This window comes from Poecilia formosa, unplaced genomic scaffold, assembly GCF_000485575.1.
Source record: "Poecilia formosa unplaced genomic scaffold, Poecilia_formosa-5.1.2 Scaffold585, whole genome shotgun sequence".
Classification (NCBI taxonomy): Eukaryota; Metazoa; Chordata; class Actinopteri; order Cyprinodontiformes; family Poeciliidae; genus Poecilia; species Poecilia formosa.
This window is the reverse complement of record NW_006800524.1, coordinates 147026-164377: the sequence shown is the minus strand read 5'-3', so window position 1 is coordinate 164377 and position 17352 is coordinate 147026. Positions and strand designations below refer to the sequence as shown.

Sequence of the window (17352 nt, the reverse complement as noted above, 5' to 3'; positions counted from 1 at the left end):
TAGGTAACCAAAGAATGAGTGAGTTGCTAGGTAACCAAAGAATGAGTGAGTTAGTTAATAACATAAATTTAACCCAAAGTTATCACATTTTGAGACATAATCATGACTTTAATGGTGTTTTACTGGGATTTAATGGGATTAATATGATTTTAAACAATTAACATCTGAAAAATGTGTCATTTGTTCGCCTCTTATAAGTTAAATAAAAAGCTTTACCAACACAAAATTCGCCTTGTTTTCTACATACTATCAGCAACATATGGTGGCAAGGCAACAGGAAGCCACCTTTCAGACTTACAGGAGGTGAAGCATGCGTTGATGAACACCCTGACTTCCATCCAAAAACTCAGAGACCATCTGCTTGGGAAAGTTTCCCAAGGCAGGTCAGAGGACAGGAGAACCAGCCGTTCAGTCTCCAACCAATCCAACTCGTTAAATATTCAACAAAACCAACTGTAGTCACACATGGTTTGGAAATAAAATGGTTTCTGTGTGAGCCAAGACCTACATGAAGACACAGGGATTCTTTAATCTGTTAATAACTCAGAGAAAAGGAGACCAGAAGGATGAAAATAGGGAGGGAAAATTGATGAAATCAAGTTGAAAAGGAAGGAAAATTTCTACAGCCGAACAAAAAGAAATAAAAGTCTCATGAGGTTAATAAGGGGAAGGAGGACATCAGAAACGGGAATACTGTCACATTGAGAGAGAATAAAGCTTTAATTGAGATGTAAGGGGAGGTGGATCTGTTTTAAAGGCCAACAGGGAGAGGCGACCTTTCTAAAGGCCAACAATCGGTTTCATCTTCACTAAGACAACCGAGCTTCATTAGAAAAATCTAATTAAAACACAGCCCACTTCAAAGGATTACAACATAATCCCTAAAAATGTCTAACAACCCACCAAAAAACTGGATTCCTTGGCATAAATACTGACAACAGAGATGGTTTAGTTTCAGTTAATAACAGGAAAAATCTGTTAAATCTGTGAGAAAAACCAGAGAACAATAAAATTTGGGTACAGTTCTCCAGATAAAAACAATGCCTCACTGAAAAAGTGAATATAAATAATTACTTGTGTTCAACTTAAACCTTGATAAAAAGTTAACTTAAACTAAAATAGATTAAAAATTGTTTGACTTGAACCTATTAAAAATTGTTACCCGATTCATGCTTCAATTTGTTGAACAAGTTGTTAATTTATGAGTTTAAAGCAGCTTTAGTTAATCTAAAGGTTTGTTGTCTTTAATCCCTTGCAACAATCACAGTTTAGATGCAATTTGAGGGGGAAGTTTGTCTTAATTTCCTCTGAATGAGGTTCGCCACCACCTTGCAGCCCGTCAGTCAGTTTAATCCTCTCTTCTGCGTCTGGCAGCTCGACACATCCTGGATTTACACAACGGCTTCCTGATTCGTGCAACGACTCTCCTGCCTGCCGCCTGAAGTTTTACCTTTCATCATGTCCTTCCACTGCTTCACAAATGATCCTCTTCCACCAACAAAATTCCCTCTAAAGATGCAAAAATCCGATTTTGTTCAAGGACTGTGGGAAGTCGGTCGACCTTCTGACCTCTGCAAACAATGCTGGCATTATAAAACGCTGTCAGCGATCTGCAATAAAAGCAGTTTGACTTCAGGTGTTTCATTACAGCTCTAGTCTCAAAATATGAGCTTTTTGTCCTTTCTCCCCACCCTTAAGCCCATCACCTACGGCACACCTATGGAGCTACACTGCAGCCAGAAGGCTTGTTCAAAAGACAAAAAAATTTAAACTGAAAATAAAGTTAAAGTTTAGAAAAGTTTGTTCTTTTGAACAAACTTTATGGCCCCAATTTAACTCCATACAAACCTCACCACCATCTCACCCGTCTTCAAGGTATCTTATTTCCAAAAACAAATAGATTTTATGAACCGGTTGAACATCGCCTGACTCATGTTGGTGGGAATGCAGAAGCTCAGCGCTGGTTTACATGTGTGAGGGAGTTTATAAACTGAGTGTGGGCGCTCCGCGGAGGTTTTCTGTGTGTTTGTGAAAAGTTTATGTTTGTCGTCTCACTTCAAACCTCGTGTTTACCAAGAGTTACACATCCACCATCAACCTGAAGACCCCACTGTCTCCTGCAGACCTCAGCTTACATTTTCTGCCTCCGACAAGCTGAAAATTGATTTCTATTCCCAGACTTTAAAACAAAATGAATCCTCTGTTACAAAAGGGAAAGTATTTTGCAGAATGAGGCGAGTCTTTTCTATAAATATGGAAAATAAATAAAGGTAGTTTGAAGCTAGATTTTTACATATTTGTTCAAACGGTCCTGAAGAAAAATGAAATAGATAATCTGTGAAAAAAATATATTGATCTCTGCCCTCTCCCAGTGGTAACTAGAAACAACCAATCAGACTCAGGAGGCGGGTCTTAGCGCTGTCAATCACCCCCAACAGTTTTAACAAATATGTAAAAAAAACTTTTATAATAGTTACATACTGCAACTTTAAGGACCAGCCTACTCGGAAACTGTTTTAGGTGCCTCAAACCTAGCATAAAAATTTTCCTTTGTTGGCATTTTTGTTAGTTTGTGTGTATTTATAATCCATCTACATGTTGGAAACAGTCTGATTATTTGAGTTTTCTGTAGATTAATTTGATCCGTAACTCAGATCATTCACCATGTTTTCTGAACCAGTTCAAACCCATGAAGATGTGCTCTGTTGAGCTCAACAGATGATTTATTGCCCACCTGAAGATGTTTTGACTAGAACCAGACTCCTGCAGAAATCTGCAGACGACATGTTCCAGTTTTAACTCGGCGGAGTCACTGTCCAGTTTCCATGACGGTAGCCATGGCAAAGCATGTTAAACGTGAAGCTACGCATGTTCAGCTGAACTTTAGATGATGTGAATAATGAACCAGACACCATTTTTTCCTCCTGTTAAACTAAATATTTTAGTCTGTAGTGTTATACTTGTAACTGTGTGTAAAAATAGTTGCAGTGGAAGACTTTTGCGCACAAACTAAATCCTGAACTTCACTTTAAAGTGTGCAAATTTTGAGGAAAAAGAGATCAAGTCCTGCTCAACTTTTAAGACCTTTAATCACCGTTTTATAAACTATAATAAATTTAAAAAAGCAACAGCTCGGAGAAAAACAAAACCAAAACCATGGTTCTTGATGTGCTAGCATGCTAACTAACTGCGTTTTCACACCTGATAGTCTGGTAGATTTGGTTCAATTGGGCACCAAAATTGCAAGATTTGTTACATTTTTACTTCATTATGTCAAACAAACCAAACCCTTTGAAAAACCTGTTCCCCTCCTCACCTGTGGGGGGGCTGCACCAAAAACCACTGGGAGGTAAAGACTCAAAAACCTCTGAAGAAGACACTGAGCGCAACTTCCTTCTTCATGAAATGGAGTAGCATCAGGTTTTAGCGGTTGTTTTTGCTATTTCTCCTGCTAGTGCTAGGCTAACACGTTTGTTTTGGTTGTATTTAACCAGAATGCCCGGCGCTGTAGTTCACTTCCTCCTTTTGGCACGGTCTACGTTCTGCTTGCCGTTCACATATGCATTTGAACCGCACCAAAGTTCACTTCAAACAAAATGAAGCCAAGATCTGTAGGCCGGCCAGAGTTCTTGGATCGATTTTTCATTCACACCTCACCAAACGAAACGGACTTTCTATTCAAATGGACTGGAGTTCTATTAAAGCGGACTGAACACAGCTTTGGTTCTTGTTTCATAAGTTCCCGTCAAACTTAAGCAGTTAACCTTCAGGAAATGTAAATAACATTTATATAAAAGCTGTTTCTAAAGGATTTAAATATTTATGAGTATTCCAGTAACTGCTGATTCAGCAGAAGTGAAACAATTTAGTCCAGGTTCAGTTTGCTTTCCATTCATCTTACATTTCACTGATCTATTATTCTCTTAATCTTCCACAAAAAGGAAGCACAGATGAGCAGAGAAGGACCTCTGGATCACCATGTTGTGTCTTGGAGATAAAAACGGTAAAACCTCGCTAATGTCCCTGAAGCACACAGCTGGAAGCACCAGACAGAAACACGAACATTGGAGGGAGATAAAATAAAACCCAAACAGCTCCGAGCCAGCAAACGCACCTCCATTATTCCTCTGAAGGCAGCTGGAAAGGAGCCATCAGAACATGGGGGAGCGTCCCGTCCAGCCTGGTTACAGTTTTAATTATTTCCCAAAACTGAAGCATAGAAGTGTCATGATGCGAGGAAATTACAACTAAACATATGTTTTGGGTTAGTTTGTGTTTAGATGCAAAACATTTCTTATATTTTTCCATCCAACTGTTCAGTTCAGTTCAAGGCAAAAAACCAACTGAGCTGTAAAACAGAAAAGTTTAACTACTTGCGTTTTCTCTGACCTTCAAATTACAAAAATTAATTAGCTTAATAGAAACAAGTCAAATTTCTATTTTTAGATAAAAAGTTGGATGATGTAGTTTTTCAATCATTTTGCAAAACTGCAATGGAAAAGCTTTTTCCCCATCACACGAGTCACATGATCAACAACAGGATGTTACTACTGGCAGAAATGACAAACAGGAAGTGGTAGGAGAAAGATGGTGTGGCACATCTAATAATGCAATAATATAACATTCTGTTAGTTAATTTGAATCAAGTAAAGCTAAAACTCTGAATTAGGATTTTATTGATTTTTAAAAAGTAAAAAAGACGAAAAATATGAATAATTTCCTTCTGTTTCACAGTTTTGTGCTACTTTGTGTTGATTTTTTATATAATATCCCTACCAAAAACAGCCAAGTTATTGTAGAAAAACATGTGAAAAAGTTGATTTTATGCTAAATTTAACGCTGGGGGCTCAGTCTTGGGGTTTTACTCGAACAACTCCCAGGAAAGGAACTAAAACTCTCACTACATGAGGTCATCTGTTTATCCTTAAACTGCTGGATTAAAGATAATTTGGTTCTTCCTGCATCAGCGTTAAAACCAGAGAAGTTTCCGTATGACCTCATGCTGAAAAGTTCATAACCCTCATCATTTTAAAACTAGGCCAGAATTACGCAACGCATTTCAGAGGCTTAAACTGGTCGAACACACCGTCGCCTCATAATCTGAGGCAATATTTGCCGTTATGTAGTTCAACACATTTCCTTCTAAACGGCGGAGAAAAGTTAACGGATCGCACAATGAAAGCCAAACGACTTCACCAATAAACAAACAGATGTGGGTGTGTTTGCCTGAGCCGTTTTAAACCTGAAAGGAGCAAAAAAAAGAGGTAATCCCATCCTTCATCCCTGCTGTGAGCGGGACGAAGGGTATCCATAAATCACTCTTCTTCATCACGGTGCCGGTTAGAAGGATGCAGATAATGACGACGCCGACTTCCCTCTGCTGAGAGTTAATAGATGTTAATAGATGAAGTGGGTCAAAAAGGTTCTCACTCCTCTTCAAAAGGGTCAGAAATGTTTCCCAGCATGCCACTGGAGAGTTTGGACTCTAAGGAAGCGACTCTGAGGATTAACTGCAGGAAAAACTGAGTTAAAAATCTGGATCAATTCCAGGTGCGGACGTTTTTAAATCAAAACGGGGGCGATAATCTCCATTTGAGTGATTGTTTGTGGAGTTCACTTCATCTTTAAAGTGATGTTGCCCTTTAAAGGTGACCTATTAGGCTTTATTTAACAGGTTAGAATGTCTTTATAGGTAATACAAAACGTTCATTGCATTTTTGGCACCAAATCATTCGTAAATAATGAGATGTTAATCTGTGTAGTTCTTTTGAGCCATTATAAAGTCTCTGTCTCTTTATATCCAAATAAGCTGCTGATAGCGACATCCCCAAACTCCACGTTTTAACACGCACGTAAAAATGGCTGCAAATAGATACATTATTATTATTTACATCATTGAAAAGCAGAAGTAGAGCATCCTGCACAACCAAAAAGAATACAGCAAAGTGATTTCTAGATCGTAAGTCAACAGCAAAACACTTGTTTTTTCCAGCAGTCATTAAACCAGCTGACCAAATGTACTGGAGCTCAACTTGGGTTCCCAGGTAACAGGGCTGTGCTTCCCTGGGGTTGCTAGGTAACGGGCCAATCCAGAGGTTTTTGAAACGGACACTAAAACTTAATGCCAAAAACCGGTTTGATGGTTTAGGAAGCAGTAGAAACCCAAATGGAAGATCAAAAACATGCAAAATCTGAATTTTGCATAATAGGTCCTCTGCAGTATTTCTGCCCTTCGAACATTCACACATCCTGAAGTTTAACAAGAAAAGCTTGTTCAGGTTTCCAGCATTGAACTTCTCGGGTTCTTTAAGACTCAAACTTGCAGCTCATTCAAGTTAATTTTCTCTGCTCCATTCAGAGGCGGCTCCTCCCTTTGTCCATGTTGATCGCACTAAGATAAATCCAACCCTCCTGGTGGTGGAGCTCCGCCAGCAGGGAAATGCAAATTAGCTTGATCCTCCACTCAAAATTCATCAACAACAAAAAATAAAAACTATCTCAGCTTTTTAAATTACAAGTTAAACTGAAGCACAACATGAAGAAGGAGAAAACTTCTCTAAAAATGTCAAATATTTCTAAAAGTTGTGTCTTTAAACTTGACTTTTGCACCTGGAAGATGCAAATTTACATGATGTCAGTAAATTTGCATCCCTGGTCATCTGCTGCTCTGAGGCCTGCACTTCAAATTCACTCCAATCCTTCTGCTTTACTAACACGACATAGATGGAAACATTAATTGATTGATTTATTGATTATTGTGACAGTATAAGTGCTAATGTGAAATACTGTACACCTGAGTTTACCTCAGTTTCAATCTGTGTGCTTCACTTTACCTTTAACAACGGGGGTTGCTAGGTAACGCAGCGTCTTAACAATACAAAAGATTTTTTACCAGCTCATTTTCCAGACACCAAAAAAACATAATTGCCAAAAAAACTGCTGAGTTGGGCAAAATGAGAATTTTGTACAATAGGTCTCCTTTAACATTATTGAAAAGACGCCATTTTGAAAAATGCTGCAAACATTTAATACACAGTATGAAGAAGTTAGTTTGCACTTTTTTACAGAAGTCCTAACTGGCGGATTTATGTGTTTGTTTTTGTGTTGGAGCTCAGCTTAGGTTGATTGGTAACCTAAGCTGAGTTACCTAGCAACCTAGCTCCTCTGGGGTTGCTAGGTAACGGTGCTGTGGCTTAAAAATCGGAAGGTTTTTGAAACGGCTTGTTTTCCATGTACCACAAAACATTAACTTATTGCCAAAAACCGGCTGGGTGGTTTTTTTTTTTTTGGTTTTGTTTTGTTTTTAACCCTAACCCTGTTTTTAGAAGCAGTAGAAATCCAAATGAAAGTACAAAAACATGCAAAATGCTAATTTTGCTCAATAGGGACCATTTAATGTTATTGAAAAGCGGCCACTTTGTATAAAGTTTAAAGTATAAAGTAGTTAGTTTGTCCTAACTGGCAATTGTATGCATTTTGTCTTGTGCTGGAGCTCAGCTTGGGTTGCTAGGTAACAGCCTGGGCTCATCTGGGGTTGCTAGGTAACGGTGCAGTACCTCAACAATTGGAAGGTTTTGAAACAGCTTGTTTTCCAGACACCAAAAAACTTATTGATAAAAAAAATAGCTGTGTGTTTCTTTTTAAGCATTTGGTCTGTTTCTAGAAGCAGTAGAAACCCAAATGAAAGTACAAAAACATGCAAAAAGTGAATTTTGCATAACAGGTCCCCTGTAAGGTGAAACAAGGCAGACTGTGGAGCAAAGTGTTTGTGATGTGCAGAGGTAATTTTATTTATAAATGGAGAAGACGCCATCTGGAGCTCTGTAAACCTCCAGCCAGCCCTGGCTGCGCTCCAGACTCCCACCAGTCGGCCCCGGGGGTCGGATCCATCACTCTGGGGGACAATCGACGTGGTTTGTATACAGGAGGCTCAAAGCTGTGCGGCTGGTTCTGCTCTGTCAGTTCAGTATGTCCCTGAGCCTCAGGCCAAGATCTGGACTTTTTTGGGCAGAAGCAGCAGCTCCAGTGGAGGTGGATTTTGTTTTTCTTTTTTCTGCAACGTTCCAGTCATGCACTCTGATCTGATCTGTTTTAGCCTGGAAAGCAGATAGCTATCATGCTAAACTCTGCAGGTAAATCCAGATGTTTCAAGCATAAAGAGCAGCTCATTCCTGCAGATGTTAGAATCATCTTCTAACTAATCCGGCAGGCAGCTTTTCCTGGACGGCTGTTTGGACCAACGAAAATTTTATCACTCCAGCGTTCCAAGAGACGAACCTGGAGCCAAAATCCTTTAACTAGCCGTGGCGTTGTTAACGTTCGCAGCACAATGCTTTCCTTATCCACCCCCTGTTTCTCCTAAAGCCAATGCTCTAATCTTAAAAAAAAAAAAAGGAAAGTGGCTGAAACCGGCTTGCAGAATGCAGTCAAAGATGGGGGCAATTCCAGGCAGATTCCTGGGATAAGACAAGGAAGAGAGGTGCTTTTATTCTGCTGGGAAACAGATGGAGTTCATCGCTCTCTGCAGCTCGCCTCCTAATGTTCAGGGCCGGCCCCGACTCCGCTGCGTGTCCATAAACCAGCGAGGCACGAACTTTTACAAGCCATTAGTTTCAAACGATTACGAGAACGCGGCTTTTTCAGAGACCTGATCGATATCAGCAGCCACATCCAAAAGTTCAACTCAAGTCTCAACTTTCACATCTGCATGCAAATAAGGAAAACTCAAAGAAATGAATCATTAACTTAACATAACTTTTTTTCTTTTCAACAAGTTCAACATAATTGCAATTAGTTAATTAAAACCAAAAGAAATGTTACGTTGGTACCACTTTACTATAAGGCTCCCCTTATGGATGGCTAACATAAATAGTTTATAGATTTATTATCCATTCATCTATAAACACTTTAGAAACCATTACCAACAGTTTATTATGCATTAATTAAGAGTGAGAAGGACCTTTATTATGCTTAAAAGGTAGTCTGAAATGTTCAACTGCAGATCGACTATTTTGGTGAACAAATTTGACTATTTGGCAAGAAACCAGTAGATTTTATTTCCTTCTCATCCTTGATACATAATAAACATGTATTCATTATTTATAAAGCATTTAGAGATGAAGTAATAACATATTTTTGAACTATTTAACGGGCATCTATAATTGGAGCCTTAAGTGGTACAGTTATGTTCAACTAACCAAGACTTTAGCATTACTCAGCAGGTTTTTTCTTTCTTCCTGGTTCTAAATTAAACAACCGTTTTAAAGAAAAACTTTAAAACGGTTTAAAGTGATGACAGAATCATTTTCACCGATTCTGTCATCACAAAAAGGTGGGAGTCACCATGGCAACCAGTGACTCAGCATTTCCTGACTGAGTCTCTGACTAACATTACTTGGCAAACTTCGATTTTTCTTTCTGGTTTTGAGTTTAAAAGCAAAAGTTTTGAAGAAAACTTCATGGAAGCATTTCTTTTTAAAATCAGGATTTCTACATTTTTGGATTTTGTTTGGATTTCATTTCTGATTAGTGAGATTGACCTTAGATTTAAGAAACAAAAATACTTTCAATTAGGAAAAACATTAAAATACCTTTCTTGCAATGTTTACATCTGGTAATAAGTCAAAAAAGCATGATAACTTTTGTAAGCAAGTCATTATGCTTTCATATCGAAGTAGAGTTTGATAACATGACATTATTGGACATTTATAGCTTAGAAAATATTATAAATCAGAATCAACCCTTCTCAAAAATAATGTCTTAAAGCATTCTGGACTGTTTTAAAGCATGTGACTTCACATCCTCTATGTCTGCTAATTTTAAGTTATTTCACAGTTTCAACATTACGGAACAGTTTGTTTACATAAGGAGAACAGAAAGTGTGACAGAGTTTCGCTTCAGCAGATTCCCACAGGCTTTACAGGCTCTTTGCTTTCCAAATATCAGAACAACCAAACTCTGCTGCCTTGAACAAATTGGATTTTATTCTTCGTTTGGAGAAGCTGGAGAGTCACAGTGTATCATAAAAAGACGAACAATCTGCAAGGCTTCAGCAACCTACGTCTGATTTTTTTGTCCTAATATCCAACTTTTACAAGACCAATTCTGATTTTTTCACTCAAAAAAATGCTGATTTTTTTCAGGTTCATTAGAGGAGCTAAACTGTATCTGATAGTTTTCAAAGCGTCATTTCAAAGCGTCTGAATAATCAAGTCACATTTATCTGACTTTTATATCATTGATACAAGACTAGGGTTGGACGATATGGCTGAAACCTTTGGTTTATTGTCGTCATAATATATTCCTGTACATAGCTCCCACAAGTCTAAACGTTGGAAGAGATGTGCGCCACGGAACTCCCATCTTGGTAGGCAAAGCGTAGATGACTAACAAAAAGAAATTAAATTGAAATTTTGACCAATGTGCAAGAGAAATATGTCAACAAAGTCGCTGCTGTCGGGATCGGACAGAGACAAAGAATGTGGCTCGTATACTGTTGTCATAGCAACGGCCATGACAGTTATTTATGGATGCCTACCAAGATGGCCGTCAGCTACAAGGTTCCCGTAAGTTTGACGTCACATGAGAACTATGTATTAATGATGTTTGGGATAGTTAGCTTTACAGTTTTCTCCACTGTTTCATCAATGAAAGCATCGATAAATACCAATAAATCAGGAAATATGATTAAACATAGTTAGTGTGCAGTTTAATGATGCAAATCACACTTCTTTATGTGACTGGAGTCCGAAAGAAGAGCATTACAAATGGGAATGTTTATCAAGAGAAGTATTTGAGTTTGTGTGACTGTAACTGCTGTGACACACCTAAAAAATAAGTAATAAATAGTTTCTTATTGTCACGTTTTTCCAGCCGCATCTTCCGGCCCAAACAGGATGCTCCCATCCTCTTTGGGCCGGAAGATACGGCCCAAAGAGGATGGGCCGCATCTTCCGTCCCGCTCCCTTAAAGTGAATCCAATAAAGCTGAACTGTTTAAACGGATTAAGTGGCGACTCAGGCTGCAGACGAAAGGCCCGAAAGGCCAACTTGGACGGAGTTCAGCAACTGCAATCATCCAAGATCACTAGCCAAGAAAAAACTCCAGGAACGATGACTGATCAAGAGAAATAAAGACCTTAGGGACTGACTGGAAAGTTATGCACAACCGAAACTTTGACACTGAGACACAGCCAGTGCTAATCAACCACAGAGAAGAGGCGAGTGGGAGCAGAGAGGTCAGGAGGTCACACACTGTAAACCTGGACAGATCCGAGAACACATCCTTATGCATTTCCCCCAATCGACTGTTTGTTTTCGTAGTGGCAACCCCAAAATGAGGCGTTGCTGCTTTGGAAACAGGCAACCGGAGGCAGGAAAACGGGAACATGTGAGCTGAAAGTGGCAGACTGAGCCGCTTCATGATGCAATCCGACAGAAACGCAGTGAAAAACTCTCTCTCTCCGCTCCCCGTCCTCCCAGCTGCTCCAGCAATGACATCACCTCCCTGACAGGCAACACGGCGGGGCAACAGTTGCAGGGCAGCAGGCGGCCGTTGGGAGAAATTTTCCAACAGCAGTGAGGAAACCTCAAGCTGCCGCAAAGGCAGTTCCCAGGATTTAATTTAACACTATCCCACAGGACAGGGTAAAAACAAGGGACGTTTTTCCTAACAAACACAACTTCCAGCCCTCGTTAACGGTCAACAACAGTTGTTGAATAAAAACGAACAGTAGGATTATGAATCAGTGAGTTATTGGTGGTTTTACTGCCCAGAACTCAAAAAACAAAATTTTACTTAAGAGGAAAAGGGAGATATCACAACTGGCATATAAACTAGGATAGATCCTTAAAAACTTAACACGACATAAGCATTTCATATCAGTTGATATTGATAATTATCTATTAGTTTTTTGTTTTCAATATCTGAAATACTTCCAAAGTGGTGGCATGACCTTTCTCCTGCCAAATGTCTTAGCTCATGCTAAATGTCTTGGCTCATGCTAAATGTGTTAGCTTCTGCTAAATGTGTTAGCTTCTGCTAAATGTGTTAGCTCCTCTTAATAGTTTTAGCTATAGCTAATGGTGTTAGCTCTTGTTCATGTTGTTAGCTCTAGCTAGCACAGTAAACAGTAGCTCAAAAGTCTGTCTTTTTGTTTCAACTGATATCTTGCGTATAACAGCTCATTAAAACTTTGCGTCAATCCTGACATTTTGTGGACTGAAGCTACCCGCATCATCGGCCCAGAATGCATTGCACAAGTAAAAAAAATGGGTGAAAAATATAGTAAAGATGTACAATTTTTTGAGTAATTATGAGTTTTTATGCATCTCAAACAACAACTTTTAGGCTAAAAGGAAGATTACAAGATGTTCATGTTCAACGAGTCGTGGATCCCTTTAAAGCTGCATCTGAAAGGAACCAAAAGACGTCCGACAGAGCCATATCTGAAGAAAACCAAACATGAGCGCTAACCAAACATGTCCAACACCAACTGGTAGGCATGGTGATTTATTAGCAAATTAAGACCTTTCTGCATGTGAAGCTGTTGAAATGTTGAGTAGCTAAAATGGCAGACAGGAAAAGTAAACTGGGTTTTTCTTCAGGTTAATGTACTAATTGGTGAATCTGCCACTGATTCCTCTTTCCCTTCACATCCGGGCCGTTTCCTGAGGAGACATCAACCTGTCTTCGGCCTGAAATAAACGTCTGCTTGCCCTACTGACATTTTCACCCCTCAGATTTGTTGCGCCGGCAGGCTGACAGCGCGGGCCGATGAATATTAATGCGAGAAGCCACCGGGCCGGAGGAGATGGCTGACAGCCGATGACGAACATGTGAACAACAACAACAACAGGAGGAGGGATGCTAGCTCATGCTAGCTTTAACTTTAGCTTTGTTAGTCTGTTTTGCTCCTGCTGTTCATATTAGAGGAAGAAAAAACTCCATAAAGTTTGAGTGTTTTTCTGGGCCACCCAAATAAAGCTGGTTTCACTGGAAAACCTGGGAGCAGATAACCTGGAGGGGAAAACTGCCGGTGAGTCATCAAAAAAAAAAATTTTATGGTCTCCAAACGAGCTTTTCCCTCTGTCAGGGTGGAGGAGAGGAAATGACATCGCTATGGCAACGGTGGGCCTAGAGGTGAGGCGGTGTGATTCAAGAGGAGACGCTTCAGCCGTAAAACTGACAACAACAAGGCTGGGAAAATCTGAAAGTTTCACCTTCAACGTAGAAACAACAGATTGTTTTATTGATTTCAGTTATTAATCTTTAAACTCTCAATACAACAGAATCATTTTGGGTTTATGGAGATGAACCGATCAGATATTAATATCTGCATCAGTCTTTTTTGTGACAATAAGGGCAGATCTAGTCAGTCTAAATCTACCCTGCAAAAAACACAACATCTTACAAAGTATTTTTGATTTGGTTTCCAGAGCAAATTTCTCAGTACACTTGAAAAAGACAAAACTTACAAGAAACCTTTCAGCAAAAGTTGGGAAGATTGTGTTTTTGCAGTGTATGCTTTTTCCACTCCATTTACCATTTTTAATTGAACTTTCTGAACAATTTGATCGAAGCTTTGCAGCTGTTTATCTTTGAGCAAAGAACTCAACCTATTGTTTTGTCTGCTTATTATTCACTTTCCACTGACTGCTTTACTCATAATTACACTGACTGAACAAATTAAAAGTTGTTTTTACATGTTTGCCCGATCCTGTGAAGCTCTTGGTGTGTTTAAGTTGCTGAATTTGTAATTCAGAAACATTTTAAATCAATTCAGCACTGTTTTTCTGCATCGGATTAGTAAAGCCAATACTAAATCTCAGATATCGGTTGCAAAAAAAGTGGATAAATGCATCCCTAATAGATTAAATTATGAGTTTGTTCAATTTCATAAAACTCTAAATAAATGCTTCCATATTTTAGATATTTTCCTGCTTTAACCCACCTGACTCAACCTGTTAATCAGCGTTTTACTAAAATCAGGCATGCCTCTAGGTCGACTGTTCGGAACCTTGTATGAAGTGGCTCCGTTGACAGTAAATTGCTAGTTTTGTCCACACATGACGGCGCGTACACACCCACAGACGCAGGCACCTGTCCCTGCAGACAGCAGAGTGGGCACACACCAAATAGCAAGACAACTGTTGGAAATTTTATTGAAAAGTTTCAGAAAATAATCCATAAAAATCATTTACCGATTGAAAATATCAATGTTTTTTGGAGTTGAGTGCTTCACCTGACGGCGATGGTTATGTTGGAGACTAATGGCAGCTTAACTGGAAGGTAAAACAATTAAAATCAAATATTAGAGAACAACAAACAGTCCGCTGCAGCTTCCAAGTTTAACCGAACATCGTTAAAAAGTTACATTTTTTGTAAGTAATCTGACCATGTTTGGTGTTTAAAGTTAGAAATGGAGTCAAATCTACGCAGATCGACAGTCAGAAACATCAGTCATTAGTCCTGCTTTCCGTTTAGGAGTCAGATACCGTAAAAATCCTGATTCACATTAACAGATAAGGTGAAAGCTTTTATTCATTCTGAGCAATAAAGTTACCATCCAAAGGTCAGGCTGCACCCAAATCCACAGATCAATAAAAAAAAAGCAGCAGATACCAGAACAGACCGTAAGCCTGTCCCAATAAACAATAAACCAATTAATTGTGTGATAAATCAATAATTATCATTTGCATGATTTACCGTTTTTCTCTTTCTACCAAAAACTGGATGATAAAATTCTTAGTGTTTTGGTCTGAAGTAGAGCTTCTTTTGAAGGACAGTTTAGTTTACAGACACTTTTTAATTGACCTTACTTGTTATTTCTTTAGTTTTGTTTATTTATTTTGGATATTTAAAATATTTTTCATTGCCAGTGTTAAATGTTAATAAGAACTTCAAGTCTACTGATTTTTGAGAATGTGTTCTTGCATCATTATTGTTATACCGTCACTATTATGTTACTTCAAAACAACAGATTTATCTTCCTTGGTAACTCCAAGGAAGGTAAACACAAATAACAAAATTATCAAAGTTTCTTCTGATTAAACGACTTTTTTCTCATAATTTTAAGACAATCTTCTAGTAAAATTGCATCTTTATTGAGTTAATATTACGACTCTATGCTTATAAATTAAAAAAAACGCCCGCATACCGGCGCTGATTCGCTGTCATACAACTCAGAGAAGGGATGATTGAAATAAGCCACTTTTTGAAAATTTCTAATTTCTTTCCTTAGAAATAAATGTCAAAAATAAAAAAATAAAAATTTGAAATTTCAATAAAACTTTACAAAACATTAGAATTTAGTGTAACTTCTGAATAGTTAGAAATTTACCTTCTTCAGTTGATTTCGTGGAAGTTAATTCAATTAAAACGTCTTTTTTCTCATAGTTTTCTGCTAAAATTGCGCTTTAGTTCTGCTAATATTACGACTTCTGTCTCATAATTACTCCATCACATAACTCACAGAAGGGAGGATTTGAATAGATGATATTTTTGAAAATATTTACTCTCAAATACGCTTCTTTTTTTTTTTTTTTTTAAATAAGCTAGAAGAAAATAGATTAAAATTGGATCTGATATTTTTAAGCCGTATCGCTCTCTGCTGCTCCTCCAGAGTCACCAGGGTGTAATGCCTTGCTCAAGGGCGTCTTCTGTCTCTCCGAGGCGGTGCAGGAATCCTGCGACGAGGGGCTTCAGAGGGGGGTTGCAAAATTGGGTCAAAGCTTTGCATTCGTCAGCTAAGCATGTAAATAATGCAACGGGGCATCTGACCCCATTTCTCTTGTTTACATAAAGAGAAATTTCACATGAAAGTGTGTCACCTTTTTTTTTAAACTCCTCTGCATTTCAGCTGTTTAAAAAAAAAGAAAAACACACATACACACTTCCCCTTCCTCTGGTTTTCTCCTTACAAGGCTGAGTCCCTCCAGGAGGGAAAACAGCTGAAATATGACACTGACACACAGAGAGAGGCTGCAGCAGAGCGACATATCAATCTGGGAAAAAATAAAAGAAACAAGCAGGGAGGAGGGAGAGCTAATGAGAAAATCAATACCAAGACTGCATCTCTGCATCTAGAAAACCAACCCGAGTCTGCAAACTGGATGATAAAAAACAGATTCTTCCTTTAGAAAAACCACCTGGCTGCAGGGTGTATGTGACTAATTATTTCTTTGCTTCTTTTTTTCCTCCCCATTCAAATCCAAATTTTAGGTGTGGAAACTTCTTCTCTGGATGTTTTACATGAATGGTGTTCAAAGTGAGGCGCGGGGGCCATTTGAGGACAACTACAATGATTTTCTGCAGCCATCCTGGACCACAACTCAAGAATTACATAAACCATGACAAAATGACAACTTTTAAATTAATATATACATATACATCAATATGCAATTTGACATTTCGTAAATAAATGAACACAAATTTTTTGAAAATTTTTTGAAAATTTTTCAATAAAAAAAGTTTTGGAAATTAGTGCATTTTCCTAAAAATACGTTTTTAGCGTCACATGAGTCACATGATCAACAACCAGGATGTTGTCACTGGCAGAAACCACAAAGAAGAAAAGGACAGGAAGTAATTTGGAGGCAGGTTTTCTTAATGATTTATCGCATCAACAAGCTTAATCATTTTTTATTTAATGGAAACACCGCGTTTGCTAAATTGCCTTTTATCGACATTATCGACAAAGTTTTGCGTATATATGTAATAGAAATGGAGCTACTGACACAGCTCTGCTTTTAATTGCTGAATTAAAGTCTGGCTAAATGCTATGCGGTTCCGTTTGTAAAGTTACACAGTAAAAACTTAACAGTAATATTTTGGCTTTAGAGACAAAACAATGCAAATGTTCATTTTTCAAAGTCATATTTGTACAATGTTATTCATACATTTATAAATGTCAGAGTTCCAAACACAAGATGTAATTCACAAGCTAAATGTTTAGTTTACAAACTATATATTTAGTCAAGCTAAATGGGTATGTAGTTAGCTTTCTAACTAACTAACTAACTAACTAAATAAGCTAAATACTTAGCTTATTTAGCTTCCTAACTGAAAAGTTTAAGTCTGAGCTAAAAAATTAGCTTTAGTTAGGAAGCTAACAAAGCTAACCAGCTAACTATTAGCTTGGTCAAGGAGCTAAATATTTAACTTCGTAGCCAAAATGTTTAAGTCTAAGCTAAATATTTAACTTTTAAAATAAATATTGGGTTAACAAACTAAATATCTAGTTTCAAGCATTTAATTGCCAACCGAAACATTAACAATAAATATTAATAACTAAATATTTAGGTTCAAGCTAAATATTTAGCCAATACGTAAATTAGCTTGCCGATAAGCGGA

At 38.1% G+C, this 17352-nt stretch overlaps 1 protein-coding gene across 1 annotated transcript in view; it reads right to left on the bottom strand.

Moving 5' to 3' along the window:
* Positions 1–17352, bottom strand: part of LOC103129853 (disco-interacting protein 2 homolog C-like) — a 118620-nt gene that overhangs the window by 100492 nt on the left and 776 nt on the right. The window lies entirely within an intron of this gene.